Here is a 10,288-nt window from a genome sequence, read left to right as displayed (position 1 = left end):
TGCTGTAAAGTTGCTTTGCAACGATTTGTATCGTGAAAAGTGCTATACAAATAAACTTGAATTGAATTTAAATTGAATAGTAGTAGAACAACTGTAATAATAATAATAATAATAATAAATAATAATAACAATAATTGTGTTGTTGATGCTTTTGTTGCTATCATTATAATGCTTTTATTGTTTTATAATGTTCGCTTAGTTTAAACAATAGGCTATAATAAAAATAATAACAATAATAATAGTTGTTGCTGTTGTTGCTATTATTATTGTGTTTTTTATAAGGTTAGTTTAGGTTAAACAATATAATAATAATAATAATTATTATTATTATTATTATTATTTTATTATTGTTGTTGTTGTTGCTAATGCTGTTGTTGCTATTGTTACTATGCTTTTATTGTATTATAAGGTTAGCTTAGGTTAAACAATGTAATAATTATTATTATAATTATTATTGTTGTTGTTGCTGCTAATGCTCTTGTTGTTGCTATTATTATGCTTTTATAAGGTTATAAGGTTAGAAATAATAATAATAATTATTATTATTATTGTTATTGTTGTTGTTGTTGCTGCTGATGCTGTTGTTGCTATTATTATGCTCTTATTGTAGCCTATAGCTTAGGTTAAAAAACAACAATAATAATAATAATAATAATAATAATTAGTTCAGGTAAAAAAAAAAAAGGCAGAAAACAAGACACTTTTCTTTATTTTTCTCTTGAATTCTAGGGTCATTCACTGTCCAGATTTGAGACCCAAAATTCCTTTCTGAAGCAATTGAATGCATTTCCCCCCTGGCGCTTTATGATAACCCATATTGACCATAACTGCAGATTAATGATTCATGAATAGGGGATGTAATGGAGTAGCTGCTTCTCTCGTTGTAATTGAGTGGAGCCATTCTGGCGAGCCAGGGCAGTTAATGTGGCCCGCTGATCAAAGCCAAACTCGCCTCTGATTGGCATGGGATGCATCAGAGGAAGTGATGGCGAGGCACGACATCAAGGTGCTGCCTGGGCGCTATTAGCATATCTTTGAAAGGAAGAAGAGAGCTGTCCCGTTTCAGGAGCGTCGCTCTGACTTGTCTCTCCCGAATCCCACTCCGTCCCCTAGCAGGCGGAAAACTCCCACAGACTTTCCCTTTTGATAACAATGCTGATTATAAGAAAAGAAAAGGAACGCAAACGCCAACACAGCCTAGTTTTAGTCCTTTACACATACTACTTCCCACACCGAACTCAGACAGGGAGCGTGTCTTTAATTAACAGACTCACTTTAGATCATCCCTGTCATCCTGTCTAAAGCGGAGAAGGTTCAAGAGCGCAGTGGAGTACGGCTTAATTAAAACCACAGTGTACAGAAAAGTCAGGCTATCGCACGGCTGCAGTGCAACGCGAAGACGTGGTAAAAGTAACATCAATTCTGCATGGAGACACAGCAGGTCAAGACAGAAAGGGAATCTCTGAATTTTAGTATCTAGCATGTAGCAGCACCTCTGAGAGACACCACCGCATTATTCAACCTGATGCCAACCGATGCAATCCAGGCTGAGACTGAGACGCCTCTTATCTCGCTATGCTTTTTATGGCTTCTTACTAGTGGGCTTGCAAATATAATGTAGATGGAAAACTTGCATTTTTTTCCCTGTGTGTTCAACTAAATATAAACATTATAGAAAATATTCTTCGTCTGATTCTGTTTATCTTGCAGTCTGACCTGCGTTGTCGGCGCGCGCACAGACGCCGAGAGAGATATAGAGAGAATAAGAGATAGCGGGAGTGCAAGAGAGACTCTTTTCATCTCTCTTGGAGCATGTGACTATGTGGTGGGTGCGTTCCCCACCCTCACTCCCCCCCACACTCTTCTGTGCATGCTGGGAAGGAGGTAATGTTGACAATTCCCCCCTCTTGCCTTGTCAGCCAACAATTCCGTGTCACACTTCACCAGCACCACCATTCTCTGACACCGCTGTCAAGAAATGACATTTAATTTTCACACCTCTACTTCTTACATAGCCTTTCTTCATGAATTTTTTTCCTCTTTTTTTTTTTCCTTTCCGAGTACAGCAGCAACCCAGGGCCCAACCCAGGGCTGTCATACAGATATCGATACCTTTGACAATCTGGAAGGTCTTTGCCCGGTTTAGTCCTCCCACTCTCACCCTTTAGTCTCTGTTACTTTCGCGATGGCTAGCCGAACAGAGGTCACTGGAAAGCGCTAAGGTCACATGTACCTCCGAGCGCTTGCATGTGGTCAGTGACTCACATTGATTGGCATATGTGGTAACCGCTTTAGCCCTCGGAGTTTTTGTAAATGAAGACTTAGCATGCACACTGGAGGACTAACAGCATTAAACAGAGTACAGTTTCTAGCTTGTAAAAGATGGACAGCTTGAGACGCAGCCTCTGATGGGGCGCCACTGAATTTTTTATTTATTTTTTTGGCCTGATCTGATTTAATATTCCCACTTTGTCCCTTGCTCCATTACGTTGAGCGGCAGTTCTCCGGTTTCCTCTGGTTTCCATTTCATCCACACCCCTAACAGCTGTGCGGATCAATAATTATACCTTTATCGGCTAAATTGAAGGTTGCTATTAGGCATTTTTCCAACTAAATGGTCACGTGGCTAGCGGTCGGCCTTCCATTCTGGCTCTTCGACCTCTGGGGTTTCTTGCCAGTTGTAGAATCACTCCGACTTTCTAAATTAGACACCGAAGGGACGGCCGTGGCAGCCAACAAGCGTCCCAATTTCATTATCAAGAGGCCCAGAATTTGAGATTATAAGTGATTATGTTCAGCCGTTCTCGTTTGGAAAATCTCTTTAATCCTAGTCTCCATGGCTGCCTCTGACAGGGCACAGACACGGCCGGCTGGTCAGCGGCCACCAAAAGGCAAAAAAAGAGAGAGCATACGGAAGCAGGAGGAGCCCTGGCCTTGGATTGCAGGGAAAGTGGCCAGTTGGCCGTCCAACAAGAGGTGTGGCGTCTGATCAGGCAGAGGGAGCCGCCGCTTGGCCAGAGATCACAGCGGTCAGTTGGGACGTGGCTGGATCCACTTTGTGTTCTGGGAACTCTCGAGGACAGAGCGCATCAAGCTGCTGTTGACCTTAGCAGCGTCGGTACCGTCTGTCAGGGTGTCATACTCACCAGCCAGTGCTCCACCAATCCTAAGGACTCCACACTTGGACACTATGAGACTGAAAGTGTCTGTTTTGAGTTCTACTGTAGTTTTAGCCTATGTAGATGAATCAGCTAAGTGTGAGGTGCACTGCATGTGGAATTTAATGAGTAATGGGGGCATGTTGTCACATTACTACAGAGCCTATCATTAAACAGCCTTTTATAGGTTTTTAAGCTGAATTTGAATTGTAAACAAATGTAATTTACAAAACCATCACACTGTTGTTTTGTTCAGCCAATATTCTACATTTCGAACATTTATTGTTAAAAATGTAGCACAGGGCATGTTTTCACCCTGTGTAGGGGGAGGTTGTCACAGCTGAGCCTGCCATTAAAATATAACCTATTAAATTGTAAAACAATTCATTAAACAACACAAATAAAACGTATTTAATATCAACATCAAACCGCTATAACAACTTACTCTGACCTAACATTTATTAAAAATAAATCTATAGTTTATTTAAATAATGCCATAGTGTTGTCACACTATGACAGATTGACATTAAATAGCCTGTATTATAAGGCTTTTCTGTTAAATTTAAATGGTTTGTCCACCAAATATTTTGTCATATAAGTTTTTTTTTTTTTAATAATTCATACAAATAAAAATAAAAATATATTTGGTAATAATATCTGTTTTATCCAAAAAGTTGTGTGAAAACCCCAATCTAATATTTATTAAAAATATCCATAGAAATTTAGCATGGGGCATGTTGTCACATTATAAAGGTGTCATTGTAAAGTCTGCCATCAAACAGCATTGACTGAAATCATCTATAAAAATGTAGTGCAGGACATGCCATCACCCTGTTGTTACAATGGAGCCTGCTATTTAATATCCTCTACAGCTAAATTAAAAAAATGTTAAAAGGAAATCAAAAATAATAAACTGTTGTGACAACTTGCCCCAATCTACCATTTATGAAAGAGATCCATAAAACATATTCTTAAAGATGTAACATGCTGTCACATTACTGTATGGGAAGTATATTGCACAGTTAGCCATTTAACGGTCTATTATACAATTGAAAGCACAATTTACATAGCAAAAATGAAAACAATTCATTCATCCCGAGAACACAGTTCATTCTTATTTCAATTAATAAGTATGATCATATGTTATCATACCTTATATCCTTGTCTGAGTGTCTACCAATTCATTTGTTTTCAACTTCCCTGTATGACAACAAGCCCTGCTCTCCCCATTAGATATAAAGCTATATGTTGTATTATACATATTATACAACTGTTCGTTTGGTCCTCAAAGACTCGCATAACAAGCTAGTCCTCTTGTTGCAGCAATGTCTGGCATTACTAATCATGGGTGATCTTTGAAGAAAATAATCAGTAAACTCCCCAAGCTAATGCATCTGTTCATGTGCAGTTATCTTGTTTCAGAAAGCTCTGTAATTGTAATGAGTTCATTAAGACCTCATTAATATACAATTAAGATCTTGTTGGGCAGTTCAGTCCCTAATAATAATAAATATATCAGTGACTTTGCTCATAATCAAAAGGCTTCACCTGGAATAAAGTCATCTAATCAGCCAGATTCATTCTTTAAGGAATGGCGGGATACTTTTGTGTGTTTTTGTAGTTAATGGAAGACACGTCACGCAGATTCTATTTAAAATTTGAAATTGACGGCCGCATATTGATCACCCACAGACTTTGTGCTCATTAAATGCTGCCTGATAGGTCAAATTCACTTGGAAACCCCTTTCCACCAAATGAGTGCCTTTCATTCACTCTGTGTCTCTTTTATACTGCAGTCGTTTAGCCATGGGACAGAAATAACGAGGGTCTCTCTGATCAAAATCAATTTAGTATTTATTCCTTCCTCTGCTGCTTTCTCATATGGAGGAGTTCAAGGTGAAGACTCATTCTGATCTCTTGCACGGCTTAGAGAGGCTGGTATAAAGATGAGTGGAGATTATGGACACCTGTAGTCTGTTTCATTGGTGCATATGTGTTTAAAGCAGCTGTTTTTTTTTCCATTGTTTGAAGTGTTTTCTGTATCTTACAGTCAGCAGTGGTTGCTATTGGCAACTCCCCAGTCAATAATGCATTCAAAAGACACTTTACATTAAATGAAGATGCTGAAAGATGAATGACTCCAAGCAACTTTATGCAGACTGCATAGATCCCGTTTTTTAAATGCCACAGTTTATACAAAAAAAAATATCAAAAAGTCATTGCAACATGTTTTTTTTTTCATGAATGTAACTAATCAAATTAATTTGACCATTTTCAACATCGTTTTTAAATTATATAAGCTTAATCTAGATTTAAGTAATTCTAAAATGAAATGTGTTTTTTTAACAGGATGATCTTTTGAAACCCTTCTAAAAGTTCAAATAAATATCCAAACTGTACATTATAATGTTGTTATGCCTAAATCAATTTAAAATGCTTAATTTTAATGTTTTATTTTTAATTTGTTTATACAAAATGATAGAGAAATTTAACATCAGCCATTCATCAGTTATTGGTCAAAATATGAAAATGATTGGCTTATCTGTGTCAGTCAGAGTAATGATATCCCAACCTGCATCCCTATATACATGTGCAATGTTTTTTGAAGAGCATCTCATAATATATCTATCCCAAGGTTTTTACCATTTGCACTTTCTATGTAAAAGATTCAAAGTATGTATACATTCTCATAGCCATGAGTGCAGAAACGTATGATTTTCATTCCATTGTGTTTTAGCAACGTTTCCACATCTTTTCTCAATTTCACCAGTTCTTTTTATGAATAGTAACATTGATGCACAATACATCTCCCAATGAGGGCCCCTTATGTTTCCTCTGTCACATGCAACAGGCTAAAGAACATTTTATTAAATAATAAAAATTTCATAACAGGATTTCAGGACCAAAATAAATGCCCTTGGTGGTGTGCAATCACCATGGTGCAGAGTGTATTTGGAATTAATTTCAATAAATTAATTTCATGAATTCCATTTGCTTGCTGGCTAAAGACATTAATGAATCTAGTGAGCAAGACCTGGTTTCATGCCATCACTCCCCAGCTTCTGAGTGTGTGCATTTTTTGATCTTCTTTAGCATTGTGTCCTGTGTGTTCTCCAGCCTCGTTCACAGATAATAAGAGCTTAATGATCTCCTGCATTTAAGAAACTGATTAGACGCCCTGAATCCCACCCTAATTGCTCGGGATATCAAGGCCACGTCCAAGATTTGTGTTTGATCTATTTGTTCTTACACAGGAGGAATGCAGATACACTAAAGCGATCTTTTTACTGTATTAATGGTGACCATGACGAGTGAGGTCTGGCGGAGGGAGTGAACACTCTCTCCAACCACATCACATCCTCATGATTCATTCATTAAGGAGTTAACTGTTTCCAGTGTGTCAACAGCTTGTCTTTGAAGTGATAATCTTAACATTGAGTGAGCCCTTGAATTTTTGCTTTTAATTACATTGGTTAATGGGAAATGATCTCTATAATTCAACGAGGAGGAGTAGCTTGAGTCTCCTGTTAGAGAAGCTGCATCAATAAATTCTTCATGGAGCCAACGTGTGGGGAAAGAGAGCTGAATCTGGAAGTGCTTTCCTTCTGGTGTGAATCAGTTTTCTTTAAAATTTAACTTTAAAATATTTCAGTCATTTTAATGAGGAATTCATATCTTAAGAACAGGCAGAGGAAGGAAATAATGTCTAACCTTGAAAATGAGATTCATACCCAGTTATGTTAATTAATACGACTGAATGAGGGAAAGTTCAGCGTGCATTATCCTCTTTCTCTGTTGTGGCTGTGTTGAAAAGTGCACTGAGACTGATTCAGCGAGGTTTTTAGTAGAAAGCCAACAAATGTGGTGCTGCATATTTCAAGGGGTCCTGTATAAAAAAACTAGGACAATTTCTGAATGAGTAATGGCAAGCTTTTCAGCATATTTTTCAGTGGATCAGAGAATACACCCAAACTGCTTGATTTGGTAGACGCATAGCCTCAATGTTTCGCAAATGAATACTTGAGGAATGTGAGATGGGTAATTTCCTCAGTGACTTTCAAAGACAGCGGCGGAAAATCTATCACCATCGTTCGGTTGATAGAACAGGATTCTCAGCTCCTGCCTGTAATAATAGGGTCGGTTTTAATATTACCTGTCACATTAGCTTCTTCTGTATTCTATATGCAGATATAATAATGTCATTTTCTTTCTCTCTCTCTCTCTCTTATTCATTTATTTTCTTTTTATTTTTTTGTGCAGAGATGGCAGTCATGTGACCACCATACTTGTATAATATGATCTGAGACTTCCAAATGGTCTCAGCCATTTAATCCTATTCTTGGTTTAGCTTGTAAAGACCTTACAATCCAGTGCTTTGTGAGAATCAGACATATGCCAGCAGATTAATATGTTCATATGTCTCTCAGTGGGGGGCATGATCAAATATTACAGTCACTTTTTGATGTGTAAAGCCCGGGTGTGTTACTGCAGCAGAGGAAATTACCCCTTAGATGCCGTAGACGAGGACAGATACGGCTTAAATGTTAATATACCGAGGACAGACTTGTTTACAAGCGAGCACTGTCGCACTGCACTTAGATTAAATTTAGATTAAACCTAGATTAAATTGTGTATGTGAGTGTGTGTGTTTGTTTTTGATACACTCAGGGTGTTTGCTGTGCAGATAAGCGCTGCTCCTCATAACTAGGACCCTTCTTCCCCTGTGCCCTAGCCCTCTCTACTCCAAACAAACATATTATTTGATGTGACCCCAGCCAGTTCAAACAAACACACTGTAATCTCCACTAATGAAAGTGCTAATTCCAGCTCTAGAAAAGAGACTACAAAGGATGCATTGTGAATCTCTATATGCCTTCATGGAATACTTCCTGGTTTGAAGCTGGTTCGTTAACAACTTTATTAACATTGTACACAAGATGGTTGTACAGACTATTGGACTGCAATTGCCCAAATTGGCTAAAATGTGCACAGTCCTAAAACCTTTATTAGCAACTGTTCTACACTGTAAATATATCCTGTTAAGTAAAGGCAGAAAAATGGAAATGAACCATAAAAATATGGTGACAGTATTTCAGGTATGAAGGAAAGGCATATTGGTGCCTGTATATTTTACAACATATATTTCATTAATTTATATAATCTACCAAATCCTTGTACCTTAAAATGTTAAAATGGAAAACCACCTGTCCATTAAACATGGGCAATACTTTTATAGACAGTGCAGAATGACAAAATAACATCAGAGTAACACACATGGCAATTAAATAATGCAATGAACATATTTAAGAGAAAAAGTAACAAAAATCTCCGTTATGTACATCACCGATAACAAAAATAAGAATGTTTATGTAACATACAGCATACTCATATGTGATGTGTGACACAGGGACTTCTGGGAATGTCCTTTTACTGTTTTTCACTTTAAAATATATGGTCATTCATAATTTTTACTTCCTAAAATCATAAATTTGACAGCAGTATTTTACAGTAAAACTGTATAATGCAGTGATAACCCTGTATTTTAGTAGAAAATCCTTACTGTAGCAGAATTTACTGTACGGTATTTTTCTATAAAAATGACAAACTTTTTTCTTTACAGTATACTGGTGAATAAGCAAATTTAGGACAAATATACGTGTTTTTTATGAATTTAAAAGCGTGGAATTCCTCATTATGAGGCTATAATAATGTGTATTATTATTTGGCCACTGGTAAAACATCTACTATAATATAATAAAATATTTGCAAATTATATGTTGCATATAAATTGCTTCTTAGTATGTGTATTTATTTAATATTTTATTTTGACTTACTTTGAAGGGGTTTAGGTTTTAATTTGGTGTATCAGACCCCTAAACCCATCAAATAAACATTTTGGAAATTAAAAGTGTTGTTACATTTACTTCACAATAAATGTGTTGGTTGTAGGCGGTTGTAGCGAATTGCCCAAACATTCATTTTTGATGTTCTTCAATTCATTAGGGATCCAAAAGAAAACTTTTGATTTAAAAGCTTTAATATCCCATATCCAGTACCCAGGGTGTGAGCCGACACCCTGCCAGTAGCATGCAAATACATACTCTACAGATTTTGCATGGAACATATTCTCTAAATTGAGCGAGAATACTCTCACTCAGCAATCAGGCGTTTTTAAAAGTGTTCGCTATCCCAAAGGAGGTCTGCTTGTGTAATTAAACTATATTTTTAGGCGAATGCCAGACACACTGGTGTTGCTGCTCAGCGTTAGGGTGATCGGAGCAGCTGTTTGCTGGAGCCTGGGGATCTGATGTCGAGTTGAATGCATTCTCCTGTCAGAAGGTTCTCACCTCCCAAGGCGTCTATAAAAACATTATGCCTAGCGACACGTCTGCACCATCACTCTTTCGCAGAACATGGTGGCAGTCCGTCACCGTACTGCACCCAGCTGTGGGACTGCAGTTGTGTTTGTGCACCTGGAATCTGCAGAGGGTGAGACGAGACACATTAAATTAAGAAATAAAACAGCTAGGTAACTCACGGCGGCTAAATGTTTCATGTCAGAGCAGACAGGATTCAGACAGATAATAATGTAGCTGTTTTCACCTGTTCAGACATGCAAAAAGCAAAATCCTCCTTGATACAAAAATGGGCCATCTAAATAGTTGACTAGTTGAAATTTACTTAATTTTATGTCATTACCAGTCTATTTTAAGCAAATATTTCACTCTTCATTCAAAGTAATTTTGGTTGTTTTTTGTTCTTGATGTTTCCTGTGCTACATAATACCTGTCATTTTTGTACACAGGTTATTCCGTCATGATGTTCTCCTTAGGAGAAAAAAGGCAGTTTTTTTCCTGCTCAATATGACTGTTCTGTCCTGTTGTATTTGATTCTTTTGTGTCCTATCACACTTTAGAGAAAGTGGTTTCTTCATTGTGATGCTCTGTATTGGAAATGGCATCCGTCTGAACAGAGTGGCAGTAGAAAAGGCTGTAGGCTCATATCAGCCGAGCTCACCGTTGCTGTGTAGCAGGGGATTGGTTCTCAGTTGAGCGTGTTTGTGGTCTGGCAGATCTTCCATATAAGACAGAGCTTGATCATACTGTGTAGCTTTCACCTGTCATCACAGA

The sequence above is a fragment of the Sinocyclocheilus anshuiensis genome, unplaced genomic scaffold (assembly GCF_001515605.1).
Source record: "Sinocyclocheilus anshuiensis isolate Anshui unplaced genomic scaffold, SAMN03320099.WGS_v1.1 scaffold20, whole genome shotgun sequence".
Classification (NCBI taxonomy): Eukaryota; Metazoa; Chordata; class Actinopteri; order Cypriniformes; family Cyprinidae; genus Sinocyclocheilus; species Sinocyclocheilus anshuiensis.
This window is presented reverse-complemented; position numbering follows the sequence as displayed.